We start from the raw sequence: 16,996 nt of genomic DNA on the forward strand, positions 1-16,996 counted from the left end.
CTAATATATGCATATAATAATTATTATTGGATAGAAAACACTCTAAAGCTTCTAAAACCGTTGGAATTATGTCTCTAAGTATAGCAGAACTCACAGGGCAGGCAATCTCCCAAACTAGTTTTGGGATCATGAAAGTTGGGGCAACTTTGACGCCATCGCCCCCACCCTTCCCAACCAGCTATGGATCTGGGGACACTATACCTGTGTCCTGAAAATACCTGTGCGTTAGGGCGTGAATTGGTCACATTCATTCCTTTGTTCCAGCACTCCGGAGGAGAACTAACAATGACCGGTTGAATTGAGAATTGTTTTGTATGTTTAGAACATCCTAAAGCTTGATTCTGCACTTAGTTTGACCTGTTTAGTCGACATATAATATGTAATTTTGAAGTTTTGATGCGCAACTTTTCGGGACAAGAGGAAATTTTGGGTGCAATTCAGCTGATACTGCTAGCAGATGCTAATACAAAGACACAAGACTTGAAACCAAACAATGTTTTGGGTAAGTATGACCCCTTCCAGTACATTCTGAACGAAGACCATCAATGGTAAGGGAATATTTATGTTGTAATTTTGTGTTTCTGTTGACTCCAACATAGCGGAGAAATATTGCTTATGTCTGAGCGCCGTCTCAGATTATTGAATAGTGAGCGATTTCTGTAACGTTAAAAAGAAATGTGACAAAGCGATTGCATTAAGAAGCAGTGTATCTTTCTAACTATATGTAGAATATGTATATTTAGTCAAAGTTTATGATGTCTATTTATGTTATCTTGCGGCGCTATCTATAATTTCTCCGGACATTTTTCAGTATTTTCTGAACATGAATTCAATGTAAATGGACATTTATGGATATAAATGGCATATTATTGAAAAAAAAAATGTACTGTGTAATATGTCCTATTACTGTCATCTGATGAAGATTTTCAAAAGGTTAGTGAATGATTTATTTTTTAATCCTGATTTAATAAATGTATATTTTCTGGGACAAAATGGCTGCCTCTTGTCTTTGTTTCGGTGGTGGTCTAATATAAATATGTGGTGTGTTTTCGCCGTAAAACATTTAAAAAATCTGACATGCTGGGTAGATGAACAAGTTGTTTATCTTTCATTTGAGCTATTGGACTTGTTAATGTGTGGAGGTTAAATATTTCTAAGAATATTTTTGCATTGCCTGCGCCACGGTTTGAGCTGAACGGGGGGGGGGGGGGGGGGGGGGGGGGGGCGTTCCCCGAGTGGGACCCCTCGCTTTAACAGGTTCACTGGAGTGATAAATGAGCAGATGATGATGTGCAAGTAGAGATGGTGTGCAAAAGAGCAGAAAAGTAAATAAAATAAAAACAGTATGGGGATGAGGTAGGTAGATTGGGTGGGATATTTACAGATAGACAGTACAACTGCAGCGATCGGTTAGCTGCTCAGATAGCTGATGTTTAAAGTTGGTGAGGGAAATAAAAGTCTCCAACTTCAGCGATTTTTGCAATTCGTTCTAGTCACTGGCAGCAGAGAACTGGAAGGAAAGGCGGCCAAATGAGGTGTTGGCTTTGGGGATGATCAGTGAGATATACCTGCTGGAACGTGTGCTACGGGTGGGTGTTATCGTGACCAGTGAACTGAGATAAGGCGGAGCTTTACCTAGCATAGACTTATAGATGACCTGGAGCGAGCGGGTCTGGCGATGAATATGTAGCGAGGGCCAGCTGACTAGAGCATACAGGTCGCAGTGGTGGGTGGTATAAGGTGATTTGGTAACAAAACAGATGGCACTGTGATAGACTGCATCCAGTTTGCTGAGTAGAGCGTTGGAAGCTATTTTGTAGATGACATCGCCAAAGTCGAGGATCGTTAGGATAGTCAGTTTGGTTGCTAAACAACCAACTCGTCTAAACAATCAAAACATGGATATTTATATCATTACTAGGATAAAAGTTGGTGCCCCATAAAGCTTCACGTCACACATTTACCAATATAATTCATGCAGAACATACACTGAGTGCACGAAACATTAGGAACACCTTCCTGATATTGAGTTGCACCCCTTTTTTCCCTCAGAACCACCTCAATTCATTGGGGCATGGACTCTACAAGGTGTCAAAAGCGTTCCACAGGGATGCTGGCCCATGTTGATTCCAATGCTCCCCACAGTTGTGTCAAGTTGGCTGGATGGCCTTTGGGTGTTGGACCATTCTTAATACACATGGGAAACTGTTGAGCATGAAAAACCCAGCAGCGTTGCACTTCTTGACAGACTCAAACCTGTGCGGCTGGCACCTACTACCATTCCCGTTTTCAAAGGCACTTAAATATTTTGTCTTGCCTATTCACCCTCTGAATGGCACAAATGCACATTCCATGTCTCAACACTTAAAAATCCTTCTTTCAACCTGTCTCCTCCCCTTCATCTGGATTTAACAAGTGACATCAATAAGGGATCATAGCTTTCACCTGGTCAGTCTGTCATCGAAAGAGTAGGTGTTCCTAATGTTTTGTACATTCAGTGTATTTCACATTGTCTTTTTATATTATCCACATTTTTATGAATACAACTCCACTGATTACAATCTCTCTAGATATATAACAGATCTCAACAGATATCTGTGTTGGTACTGATTTTTCACAGTAGAGCAGTGGTACTCATTGGGCAATGAGATTTGCGGCTCGCAGTGATTTTCCTATTTTCCATTCATAAAACACAACAATGACACAATTATAATTCAATGTGGCCTGAATCACTTCATTGAATATATATTGTTCCCTGGCTGGCAGATAGATGGCAGTATAGCGCAGCTGTTGAACAGAAAGGCCAAAGTAGAACGTTTTCCCGAAATAGAACAAAACTTCTCAGCTATAGCGAGGAATGCAGGAAGCATTATATGCGAGGCAATCATAAACCAGGCGAGGCAATCATTTTAATGTCTCTTATCGATGGCGGTTATGATGTCATTTAGGACCTTGAGCGTGGCTGAGGTGCACCCATGACCAGCTCTGAAACCAGATTGCATAGCGGAGAAGGTACGGTGCGATTCTAAATGGTCGGTAATCTGTTTGTTAACTTGGCTTTCGAAGACCTTAGAAAGACAGGGTAGGATAGATATAGGTCTGTAGCAGTTTGGGTCTGGAGTGTCACCCCCTTTGAAGAGGGGGATGACTGAGGCAGCTTTCCAATCTTTGGGAATCTCAGATGATACGAAAGAGAGGTTGAACATGCTAGTAATAGGGGTTGCAACAATTTCGGTAGATCATTTTAGAAAGAGAGGGTTCAGATTGTCTACCTCGGCTGATTTGTTTGGGTCCAGATTATGCAGCTCTTTCAGAACATCAGCTATCTGGATTTGGGTGAAGGAGAAATGGTGGGGGCTTTGGCGGGTTGTTGTGGAGGGTGCCGGGCAGTTGACCGGGGTAGGGGTAGCCAGGTGGAAAGCATGGCCAGCCGTAAAGAAATGCTTATTGAAATTCTCAATTATAGAGGATTTATCGGTGGTGACAGTGTTTCCTAACTTCCCTGAAAAGTTGCATATCACGGGGGCTATTCGATGCTAATGCAGAATGCCACAGGATGTTTTTGTGCTGGTCAAGGGCAGACAGGACTGGAGTGAACCAAGGACTATATCTATTCCTAGTTCTACATTTTTTGAGTGGGGCATGCTTATTTAAGATGGTGAGGAAGGCACTTTTAAAGAATAGCCAGGCATCATCTATTGACGGGATGAGGTCAATGTCATTCCAGGATACCCCGAGCAGGTCGATTAGAAAGGCCTGCTCGCAAAAGTGTTTTAGGGAGCGTTTGACAGTGATGAGGGGTGGTCGTTTGGTCGCAGACCGATTACGGATGCAGGCAATGCAGCAGTGATCGCTGTGATCTTGATTGAAAACAGCAGAGGTGTATTTGTCATAGAAAATATATTCACTCCACCCAGTACTGTGATCAACATTTACCAGAAAGCATGGAGTCCTTGGCTCAGACAGTGTTTCCCAACCCCTTCTCAGCCTCCAGTATTTATGCTGCAGTAGTTTGTGTCGGGGGGCTAGGGTCAGTATGTTATATCTGGAGTATTTCTCCTGTCTTATCCGGTGTCTTGTGTGAATTTAAGTATGCTCTCTATAATTCTCTCTCTCTTTTTCTCTCTCTCAGCCCTAGGTCCATGCCTCAGGACTACCTGGCCTGATAACTATTCGCTGTCCCCAGTCCACCTGGTCATGCTGCTGCTTCAGTTTCAACTGTTCTGCGGCTATGGAACCCTGACTTGTTCACCAGACGTTCTACCTGTCCCAGGCGTGCTATTTTCAACTCTCTAGAGGCAGCAGGAGCGGTAGAGATACTCTGAATGATTGGCTATGAAAAGTCAACTGACATTTACTCCTGAGGTGCTGACCTGTTGCACCCTCTACAATCACTGTGATTATTATTGTTTGACCGTGCTGGTCATCTATGAACATTTGAAAATCTTGGCCATGTTCTGTTATAATCTCCACCCTGCACAGCCAGAAGAGGACTGGCCACCCCTCATAGCCTGGTTCCTCTCTAGGTTTCTTCCTAGGTTCTGGCTTTTCTAGGGAGTTTTTCTTAGCCACCGTGCTTCTACACCTGCAATGCTTGCTGTTTAGGGTTTTAGGCTGGGTTTCTGTACAGCACTTTGTGACATCAGCTAATGTAAGAAGGGCTATATAAATACATTTGATTAGTAGTGTGGGCTCAATAGCATCTCATTAGTGGATCAGCTGTACATTTGATGGAAGAATGAACTGTGCATGCAAAGGGTTGCAATTCCATTGAATTGGGGATAGTTGAAATATGCCACAAAACCTAGAATTGCCTTATGTGGATCCCACGAAAAGGTACACTGTTATAAGCTAGAAGAAAAAGAAACGCACACCTATTAAGATGAGGTGCTGGCTAGCGGAGTAGAAAACTTGAAAATAAAAGAGGGCCGCACACTCTAGGAGCTCAGATGCAAAAATGTAATTACAAACGTTTCGACAGCCAAGCTGTCTTCATCAGGGTATAATCACAAACACTGCGGGATGACTCGTTTATATAGTGTCAAAAGACACAGGTGTCTGTAATCATGGCCAAGAGTGGCCTAATATCATTGGTTAAAAATCAAATATTAAAATGTCATACAAAGAACAGCATACAAACAACAATTGGATAGCATACGATCATAGATTAATTTGACTACACAAGTTTACAGACAATTACAATGACAAAGTCACAATAATCACAAGAATGGCTTCAGATCAAAGTCTACGTTGAGACCGAAGGGCGCAAGGGTCTTTAAATTAAAGATCCAGGCAGCCTCTCGTTTTAACAATAAATTATCAAGGTCACCCCCTCTCCTAGGGAGGGTGACAAGTTTACAGACAATTACAATGGCAAAGAGGGGGTAGACTCTTACCTGTATACATCACGGATGGACTTTTCTCCCTGTCACGGATGCCGTGGTGTCCCTTAGTTTGAAGATGTAATCCGGAGACAGGTGTTTTCTCCATTTCCTTCGCTATCATACTCTAATTCCATTGATTTAAAAATGTGTACTTCCAGAAAGTGGAGAGCAACATTTATGCAGTTCTACTACACAACATATTTTTTAAAAGGCTGCGTTAGACAGGATTACATACACATACTGACCAGCTAAAACAGACAGAAGCAAGCTATATGGCAGACCAATCCGAACGCATCTTTCAGTATGTCCATCCCACTCGTTATCTCAGCAAATCATGGCTAGTGGGAAGGTTGCTGGCTTTTCTTTGGCCAAACCAACTACAGTAGGCTCTCTAATTTAACTATTGTATTCGTATTTAAGAATGGCATACAAGTTTGTTATGAAGACACATGAAAGTCCATATGTTCCAGGTGGCTTTTCTGCCCCCCAAAAAAGCATTTTGATAAATAAAAAAGTTTATGTTCAAATGGCTCTCCTGTGAAGTAATGTCCCGCGACATACGCCTACTTTCCTGAAATGAGTCACATATGATACACTGCTCAAAAAACTAAAGGGAACACTTAAACAACACAATGTAACTCCAAGTCAATCACACTTCTGTGAAATCAAACTGTCCACTTAGGAAGCAACACTGATTGACAATAAACGTCACATGCTGTTGTGCAAATGGAATAGACAGCAGGTGGGAATTATAGGCAATTAGCAAGACACCCCCAATAAAGGAGTGGTTCTGCAGGTGGTGACCACAGACCACTTCTCAGTTCCTATGCTTCCTGGCTGATGTTTTGGTCACTTTTGAATGCTTTTTTTTTGAGTGCTTTCACTCTAGTGGTAGCATGAGACGGAGTCTACAACCCACACAAGTGGCTCAGGTAGTGCAGCTCATCCAGGATGGCACATCAATACGAGCTGTGGCAAGAAGGTTTGCTGTGTCTGTCAGCGTAGTGTCCAGAGCATGAAGGTGTTACCAGGAGACAGGCCAGTACATCAGGAGACGTGGAGGAGGCCGTAGGAGGGCAACAACCCAGCAGCAGGACTGCTACCTCCGCCTTTGTGCAAGGAGGAGCAGGAGGAGCACTGCCAGAGCCCTGCAAAATGACCTCCAGCAGGCCACAAATGTGCATGTGTCTGCTCAAACGGTCAGAAACAGACTCCATGAGGGTGGTATGAGGGCCCGACGTCCACAGGTGGGGGTTGTGCTTACAGCCCAACACAGTGCAGGACGTTTGGCTTTTGCCAGAGAACACCAAGATTGGCAAATTCGCCACTGGCGCCCTGTGCTCTTCACAGATGAAAGCAGGTTCACACTGAGCACATGTGACAGTCTGGAGACGCCGTGGAGAACGTTCTGCTGCCTGCAACATCCTCCAGCATGACCGGTTTGGCGGTGGGTCAGTCATGGTGTGGGGTGGCATTTCTTTGGGGGGCCGCACAGCCCTCCAGGTGCTCGCCAGAGGTAGCCTGACTGCCATTAGGTACCGAGATGAGATCCTCAGACCCCTTGTGGACCATATGCTGGTGTGGTTGGCCCTGGGTTCCTCCTAATGCAAGACAATGCTAGACCTCATGTGGCTGGAGTGTGTCAGCAGTTCCTGCAAGAGGAAGGCATTGATGCTATGGACTGGCCCGCCCGTTCCCCAGACCTGAATCTAATTGAACACATCTGGGACATCATGTCAAGCTCCATCCACCAATGCCACGTTGCACCACAGACTGTCCAGGAGTTGGCGGATGCTTTAGTCCAGGTCTGGGAGGAGATCCCTCAGGAGACCATCCGCCACCTCATCAGGAGCATGCCCAGGCGTTGTAGGGAGGTCATACAGGCACTTGGATGCCACACACACTACTGAGCCTCATTTTGACTTGTTTTAAAGACATTACATCAAAGTTGGATCAGCCTGTAGTGTGGTTTTCCACTTTAATTTTGAGTGTGACTCCAAATCCAGACCTCCATGGGTTGATCTTAATGTTTTTACTCATAATCCTGGACTATCGGACCACCATTTTATTACGTTTGCAATTGCAACAAATAATCTGCTCAGACCCCAACCAAGGAACATCAAAAGTCGTGCTATAAATTCACAGACAACACAAAGATTCCTTGATGTCCTTCCAGATTCCCTCTGTCTACCCAAGGACGCCAGAGGACAAAAATCAGTTAACAACTTAACTGAGGAACTCAATTTAACCTTGCGCAATACCCTAGATGCAGTTGCACCCCTAAAAACTAAAAACATTTCTCATAAGAAACTAGCTCCCTGGTACACAGAAAATACCCGAGCTCTGAAGCAAGCTTCCAGAAAATTGGAACGGAAATGGCTCCACACCAAACTGGAAGTCTTCCGACTAGCTTGGAAAGACAGTACCGTGCAGTACCGAAGAGCCCTTACTGCTGCTCGATTATCCTATTTTTCTAACTTAATTGAGGAAAATAAGAACAATCCGAAATTCCTTTTTGATACTGTCGCAAAGCTAACTAAAAAGCAGCATTCCCCAAGAGAGGATGGCTTTCACTTTAGCATTGATAAATTCATGAACTTCTTTGAGGAAAAGATCATGATTATTAGAAAGTAAATTATGGACTCCTCTTTAAATCTGCGCATTCCTTCAAAGCTCAGTTGTCCTGAGTCTGCACAACTCTGCCAGGACCTAGGATCAAGAGAGACGCTCAAGTGTTTTAGTACTATATCTCTTGACACAATGATGAAAATAATCATGGCCTCTAAACCTTCAAGCTGCATACTGGACCCTATTCCAACTAAACTACTGAAAGAGCTGCTTCCTGTGCTTGGCCCTCCTATGTTGAACATAATAAACGGCTCTCTATCCACCGGATGTGTACCAAACTCACTAAAAGTGGCAGTAATAAAGCCTCTCTAGAAAAAGCCAAACCTTGACCCAGAAAATATAAAAAACTATCGGACTATATCAAATCTTCCATTCCTCTCAAAAATGTTAGAAAAGGCTGTTGCGCAGCAACTCACTGCCTTCCTGAAGACAAACAATGTATACGAAATGCTTCAGTTTGGTTTTAGAACCCATCATAGCACTGAGACTGCACTTGTGAAGGTGGTAAATTACCTTTTAATGGCATCAGATCGAGGCTCTGCATCTGTCCTCGTGCTCCTAGACCTTAGTGCTGCTTTTGATACCATCGATCACCACATTCTTGTGGAGAGATTGGAAACCCAAATTGGTCTACACGGACAAGTTCTGGCCTGGTTTAGATCTTATCTGTCGGAAAGATATCAGTTTGTCTCTGTGAATGGTTTGTCCTCTGACAAATCAACTGTAAATTTCGGTGTTCCTCAAGGTTCCGTTTTAGGACCCCTATTGTTTTCACTATATATTTTACCTCTTGGGGATGTCATTCGAAAACATAATGTTAACTTTCACTGCTATGCGGATGACACACAGCTGTACATTTCAATGAAACATGGTGAAGCCCCAAAATTGCCCTCGCTAAAAGCATGTGTTTCAGACTTAAGAAAGTGGATGGCTGCAAACTTTCTACTTTTAAACTCGGACAAAACAGAGATGCTTGTTCTAGGTCCCAAGAAACAAAGAGAACTTCTGTTGAATCTGACAATTAATCTTAATGGTTGTACAGTAGTCTCAAATAAAACTGTGAAGGACCTCGGCGTTACTCTGGACGCTGATCTCTCTTTTGAAGAACATATCAAGACCATTTCAAGGACAGCTTTTTTCAATCTACGTAACATTGCAAAAATCAGAAACTTTCTGTCCAAAAATGATGCAGAAAAATGTATCCATGCTTTTGTCACTTCTAGGTTAGACTACTGCAATGCTCTACTTTCCGGCTACCCGGATAAAGCACTAAACAAACTTCAGTTAGTGCTAAATACGGCTGCTAGAATCCTGACTAGAACCAAAAAAATGTATCATATTACTCCAGTGCTAGCCTTTCTCTCTCTCGGAGGACCTGAGCCCTAGGATCATGCCTCAGGACTACCTGACATGATGACTCCTTGCTGTCCCCAGTCCACCTGGCTGTGCTGCTGCTCCAGTTTCAACTGTTCTGCCTTATTATTATTGGACCATGCTGGTCATTTTATGAACATTTGAACATCTTGGCCATGTTCTGTTATAATCTCCACCCGGCACAGCCAGAAGAGGACTGGCCACCCCACATAGCCTGGTTCCTCTCTAGGTTTCTTCCTAGGTTTTGGCCTTTCTAGGGAGTTTTTCCTAGCCACCGTGCTTCTACACCTGCATTGCTTGCTGTTTGGGGTTTTAGGCTGGGTTTCTGTACAGCACTTATCAGCTGATGTACGAAGGGCTATATAAATAAATACATTTGATTTTGATTTGATTTGATTTTGATAAATTTGATTTCCATTGATAATTTTTGTGTGATTTTGTTGTCAGCACATTCAACTATGTAAAGAAAAAAGTATTTAATAAGAATATTTAATTCATTCAGATCTAGGATGTGTTATTTTAGTGTTCCCTTTATTTTTTTGAACAGTGTACATTCACTCGGAACGTTGGTACAATATTTTATCGTCTGTTCAAAACCGGGACATTTTGAAGCAGTTGATTGAATCAATAGAATAATTTGCATATAGCGCACTAAAACAATATACTCTTAGTCGATATTCATGTAATAATAAGGAATTTCCCTTGACAACACACAGAAATTGGAGGGAAAAAAATTTATTTCCAATTGACCCCCATAGTAAAAAAGCCAACAGAAATGTAAAACCATGTCGAAAAGGTAGTAAGTATTCGGCTTGGGAAATGTGGGGACCAGTTCTCAGCTATGTGTGTGGAACACATTTCATCACAGGTAAGAAATGTTACTTGTTTAGTATAGTCCGTTTGTAACTCCACTCATAACTTGTAGCCGTATAGTTGTTGGTCTTGGGTAGCTTAAAGATATACAGTGGGGAGAACAAGTATTTGATACACTGCCGATTTTGCAGGTTTTCCAACTTACAAAGCATGTAGAGGTCTGTAATTTTTATCATAGGTACACTTCAACTGTGAGAGACGGAATCTAAAACAAAAATCCAGAAAATCACATTGGATGATTTTCAAGTAATTAATTTGCATTTTATTGCATGACATAAGTATTTGATCACCTACCAACCAGTAAGAATTCCGGCTCTCACAGACCTGTTAGTTTTTCTTTAAGAATCCCTCCTGTTCTCCACTCATTACCTGTATTAACTGCACCTGTTTGAACTCGTTACCGGTATAAAAGACACCTGTCCACACACTCAATCAAACAGACTCCAACCTCTCCATAATGGCCAAGACCAGAGAGCTGTGTAAGGACATCAGGGATAAAATTGTAGACCTGTACAAGGCTGGAATGGGCTACAGGACAATAGGCAAGCAGCTTGGTGAGAAGGCAACAACTTTTGGCGCAATTATTAGAAAATGGAAGAAGTTCAAGATGACGGTCAATCACCCTCGGTCTGGGGCTCCATGCAAGATCTCACCTTGTGGGGCATCAATGATCATGAGGAAGGTGAGGGATCAGCCCAGAACTACACGGCAGGACCTGGTCAATGACCTGAAGAGAGCTGGGACCACAGTCTCAAAGGAAACCATTAGTAACACACTACACCGTCATGGATTAAAATCCTGCAGCGCACGCAAGATCCCCCTGCTCAAGCCAGCGCATGTCCAGGCCCGTCTGAAGTTTGCCAATGACCATCTGGATGATCCAGAGGAGGAATGGGAGAAGGTCATGTGGTCTGATGAGATGAGAGCTTTTTGGTCTAAACTCCACTCGCCGTGTTTAGAGAAAGAAGAAGGATGAGTACAACCCCAACACCATCCCAACCGTGAAGCATGGAGGTGGAAACATCATTTTTTGGGGATGCTTTTCTGCAAAGGGGATAGGACGACTGCACCATATTGAGGGGAGGATGGATGGGGCCATGTATCGTGAGTTCTTGGCCAACAACCTCCTTCCCTCAGTAAGTACATTGAAGATGGGTCATGGCTGGGTCTTCCAGCATGACAACCACCCAAAACACACAGCCAGGGCAACTAAGGACTGGCTCCGTAAGAAGCATCTCAAGGTCCTGGAGTGGCCTAGCCAGTCTCCAGACCTGAACCCAATAGAACATCTTTGGAGGGAGCTGAAAGTCTGTATTGCCCAGCGACAGCCCCGAAACCTGAAAGATCTGGAGAAGGTCTGTATGGAGGAGTGGGCCAAAATCCCTGCTGCAGTGTGTGCAAACCTGGTCAAGAACTACAGGAAACATATGATCTCTGTAATTGCAAACAAAGGTTTCTGTCCCAAATATTAAGTGCTGCTTTTCTGATGTATCAAATACTCATGTCATGCAATAAAATGCTAATGAATTACTTAAAAATCATACAATGTGATTTTCTGGATTTTTTTTTAGATTCCGTCTCTCACAGTTGAAGTGTACCTATGATTTTAAAAAAATACAGACCTCTACATGCTTTGTAAGTAGGAAAACCTGCAAAATCGGCAGTGTACGGCCGTCGTCGGGGGAAGAAGGTGAGGACCAAGGTGCAGCGTGGTAAGTGTTCATGATTTTTTTATATAATCAAAATAGAACACTAAACAAAATAACAACTAGGAAGAACAAACAAATGAAACAGTCCTGTCTAGTGATGACACACAAAAACAGAAAATAAACACCCACAAAACACAGGTGGAAAAAGGCTACCTATGTATGATTCTCAATGAGAGACAACTAACAACACCTGCCTCTGATTGAGAACCATACCAGCCCAAACTCAAAAACCAACATAGAAAAACAAACAGACTGCCCACCCCAACTCACGCCCTGACCATACTAAAACAAAGACAAAACAAAGGAACTAAGGTCAGAACGTGACAATATATATATTTTTATTGCAATAATAACAGTATTACACATCAATACAGGGACATTCCTGTGGATACAATGAAAAAATGAAATAATAGAACACCAGGTGACCCCGCCCAAAACAAAATAATAATTCAGGACATCATTAATATGTGACAAGGCAATGAGACATTAACAGACCCTCAGAGATATGACTTCTAATAATTTTTCACATTTTTTAAGTTACACAAATTTGAGGGATTTATAAAATTGGGTAGCTTAAAGATGCACTTCGCAGAAATCGCTCCGCCATTTCCTGGTTGCTAAAATTTTAATAGTTCATCTAATTTCAGTTTCTGTGACAAAATAAGCAGTCATTGTGTAGAGAATCATTGTACCATCTAATCCACTGTGAAATATATTTTCCATAACCAAAAATATTGTTTCTTCAACTGTTTGAAGCTGGTGTACAAATCCGAATGTAAAAGGATGGGAAGCATAGAAATAGTGCACATAGAACAGACCTAGTGCTTCTTAGACTTGCTTTCAATGATAATGAAAGCTGTATAATCTGCTAATTTGTAATTATTCGCCTACCTTCTCATGCCTTTTGCACACAATGTATATAGACTTTTCTCTTTTTTTTCTGTGTTATTGACTTGTTTATTGTTTTACTCCATGTGTAACTCTGTGTTGTTGTCTGTTCACACTGCTTTGCTTTATCTTGGCCAGGTCGCAGTTGTAAATGAGAACTTGTTCTCAACTGTCCTACCTGGTTAAATAAAGGTAAAATAAAATAAATAAAAATAACTCACAACTCAAGTCTATGTGAATTTGGTCGGGTTGGCAAAAAAATGACATTGTAGCTTTAATGTTGTGGTTGGTAGCTAGCTAACTAGCACTCACTCACTCATGTGGCTGCTAGCACCATCATGAAAAGCAGCATGAAGGAAGCTTTATTACGTGAGAATGCTGGGGAGCAGGCAATGTTGAAAGGTAGTCATTAAACATGTTGTACTTTTCTTAAATTTAGTTTTTTAATTGACTAAAACAAGCAGGTAACAAGAAAATTATGTTTGAAAAAAATGTAACCTTTTTGCTGTGGGCCAATGGTAACCACAATTTGTTTCCCCCACCTTTTCTCAAATACCGACGGGGACTATACTGGTGGTCAGCGCACTGCTCTATATTTTGCCAATCAATTACCATGTGCCTTCCTCTACTTTATTAATGTTGAAAAGATTGGTAGGTAAACCTTTATATTTTCCTTGACAGCATCTTTGTCCCCGGCGACAACGTTATCGCAGCTATCTATCTTATAAAGGCAGTTATTTGCATTAAATTCGCTTGCTGTGTCAAATGAAACGGTACTGCTCAAACTAGGATTAGGTTGTCTCTTTAAACTGTGGGATTTCGCTGCTGGAATCGGAAGGGGGAGAGAGTTGGATGGGTTCACTGGGTTCATCAATCTACCGCTACCGAAGCAGGTAGTCACTAGTTAACAAAGCCACAACATCATAAACCCCGCCTATTTCTAAAATCTATATTCTTAAAATGCGATTTTAATCCTTAACCATGCCAATAACCGTATGCCTAACCCTAACCTTGAATTAAGACCCAAACGCTATTTTTTTTTATTATTATTTTTTACGAGAAAACCAATGTTGACTTTGTGGCTGTGGTAACTAGTGGAAACCACCGAAGCAGCGCCCTCTGAAGAGACTGTCGGGGAGAACTGTCAGACGCAGGAAAGGGGGTAGCTAGGTAACCCGTCTTGCCAAGGGTTACGATGAAAATGGCATCAAACCGTACTAACGCTTGACCTTTAAATCCGGACGCAGAAACTCGATCAACTGAATACTCCTGTCAGGTAGCGGCCATTTCAGGTCATTTCAGGTATCTTTCAAATGTAGCCTACTATAGCAATAAACGGTCTGTCTAGCGAAACGAATAAGGTTACATGAAAGACAGCATGTTGGCTGGTAGTGGCAGGCAATTTGTCGTGTGCTTAACTGTGTTGGAAACGAAATAATGATGTCTGATACAACATATTCAAGAGGGATGGAAAGAGACAGAGGAAGGATTACATCAGATTCTATGGCGAGAGGCGCATATCCTCAACAGTATGTTCACCCTGGCAGTCAGCAGCAGGGAATAGACATCCAGGAGCTTGCCTCTAAACGTGTCGACATCCAGAAGAAACGGTTTTATTTGGATGTAAAACAAAGTGCACGGGGCCGATTCCTAAAAATTGCAGAGGTTTGGATTGGAAGAGAACGTCATGATAACATCAGAAAAAGCAAATTAACGCTGTCCATGTCAATGGCACCCGATCTACGTTATTGCCTGGGGGACTTCATTGATTATTACGCTCATATTGGGTTGAGAGGTGGCCTGGTACCACGGCCAGAAGAGCAGAGCAATGGCCAGGGCCGCCCGCACGATTCCCGCAAAAGACCGCAGGATCACCACGCAGCATCAGTGTCTCCCACTGGCTCTGCGGTGTCGGAGGAACATACTCATCGCGTCCTGAAGAGTGAATTCATTGAGAGAGACAATAGAAAGTACTATCTGGACCTGAAAGAGAACCAGCGAGGCAGGTTCCTCCGCATCAGACAGACTGTCAGCAGAGGGCATGGGGCCATCGGTTACTACGGCCAGGGCATCGATCAAACCATAGTGTTGCCGGCTCAAGGGCTAATCGAATTCAGAGATGCACTGTCGCAGCTGATTGAAGACTACGGCGATAATGATGCCACGGATGAGCTTGGAAGAGGCAATGGGAACCATGAAGAATCCACCGAGTTTCCCGAGGCAGCATCATTCCGAGTGGACAATAAGAGGTTTTATTTCGACGTTGGTTCCAATCGGTATGGTGTCTTTTTAAAGATTAGCGAGGTAAAACAGCCATACAGGAACACCATAACGGTTCCCATGAAAGCCTGGGCCAAATTTGGAGATAATTTCATTAGGTATGAGGAAGAAATGCAGCGAATGTTCGCCTGTCACAAGGAGAAGAGGACAGAGACTCGCGAGGACATTGGAGAACAAGAGGATTGACAACGGCATTATATGGCTGTAAGAGGTTTCTAGTGATGGTGGGTTAAAACAGGGATGGAAAAAGCTAAACATGACAATATCCTAGAACATATGAAAAAGTATTATTTAATGTACCTCTATTAGGCCTATGTCTCTGGTCAACTAGCACTTTTGCTTTGTTCATGGTCATTCCGGTTTAAATCATACATTTCGATTATGGCATCCGTTTTGAAATTGGTGCAGCAGGACGTGTTGCCTATTGAAAAATGAAAAAAATGATATTCAAAAGGCAAAATTATGATATAGGTAATTTATGTGAATCAAATCTATTTTTTTCATTGTGGTTGACTGAGTGTTCGAATGAAAGTACGTATGTGCATGTGATTGTCTGATTGAGAAAAAAAGGTGAGACATGAAAGTGTACACGTCCTGTCCCCCACAAACATTGGTAGGGGGTTAATGTTCGATATACTGCTGAATGCTAGACATGATATTGTTGTTTAAACAGTAACAATAATTTGTGTAGGTAGCGCTTCATGATTTCGTTTTATAGAATAAGAGACAGTTTGGTTGAGGGTTCGCCGACCATCACGGACGAGCTCAAACTCCCTGCATATGCCATTACTCTATAATCAGAGCCGGCTGCAGACCATTATTAACTAGGGGGAAATCCTATTTTCAACATTTTGATGCTATATTTATAATTATATAAAATATATGCAACGATTTTTCATTAACAGGTTTATGTACCAAAGCACTACTCACAACCAATAAGCAATTCAGAACTACATACCGAATACCGACTTCGAGCACATCATCATGGTTTGCGTTTTCAACACCCCATTCAAATAGAGTATGTCAATCCGGACAAACAGGGAATACATCTTTCCCTACTCAGTATCGATGGCTTGGCTTGACAATCTCTGAATGTCATTTCACTTTTTTATATTTTGTAACAGATGTCTTTTTCCATTCATCGAATGGCTGGTGTGCAGTTTGGATGCTGGAATTATATCAGAGTGGAGTGGATGAATGTGCGCAGGTAACCTACAGGAGGAGACTGTTGAAGTAGCCTAATCAGATTAAAACATTGTGACTGATTGAGTTTATGCCATACATAAAATACATGTTTAAAGTTAAATTACAAATATTTAGGCTATATTGAAGCGTTAGGTTCAAGGTCGAGAAATAGCTGCTCGGATGGAAAAGGAGATACAACGCACATGAAGGTTTCCTGAATAACTGGGCCTGCTAGAAGCATAGGCCTATGTGGCTGCACTATTTTAAACGACTCAGGAGAATGATGATCAGCAACAGAAATTTAAATACAGCCTGACTGTCCTGCACGATGCCTTTCTAGACCTTATAATCTGCTGAGAGTAGACCCACAATTTATCCAAATGGAATGAAACGTTGAATTAACTGCTTTTATTCAAATTATATTATTACTTGTACTTACTTGAAAATCATAATTCAAATATTAATTGCATTGCGGTGTTGTAGGCTAGTCTAGGTAGGATCATTTTATTGTCCCTAAGGCCATACACATGTAATTAACTGTATAACAGAGCCAGCAATAAAAAATTACATAATTGAAAGATAAAATAAATGGTGTACCCCGTGTAATAATACTAAACAACATTTGTAGGCTACAACACCTAGCAACCTCACCACGATATTTGAGCCTTTTGGGAT

The 16,996-nt window shown here is 42.1% G+C and overlaps 1 pseudogene; it reads left to right on the forward strand.

The window, feature by feature from the left end:
* The first annotated feature begins 14,293 nt into the window (after positions 1–14,293).
* On the forward strand, positions 14,294–15,322 carry LOC139388445 (purine-rich element-binding protein gamma pseudogene; annotated as a pseudogene).
* The last annotated feature ends 1,674 nt before the right edge of the window (positions 15,323–16,996 follow it).

The sequence above is a fragment of the Oncorhynchus clarkii genome, chromosome 29, assembly GCF_045791955.1.
Source record: "Oncorhynchus clarkii lewisi isolate Uvic-CL-2024 chromosome 29, UVic_Ocla_1.0, whole genome shotgun sequence".
NCBI lineage: Eukaryota > Metazoa > Chordata > Actinopteri > Salmoniformes > Salmonidae > Oncorhynchus > Oncorhynchus clarkii.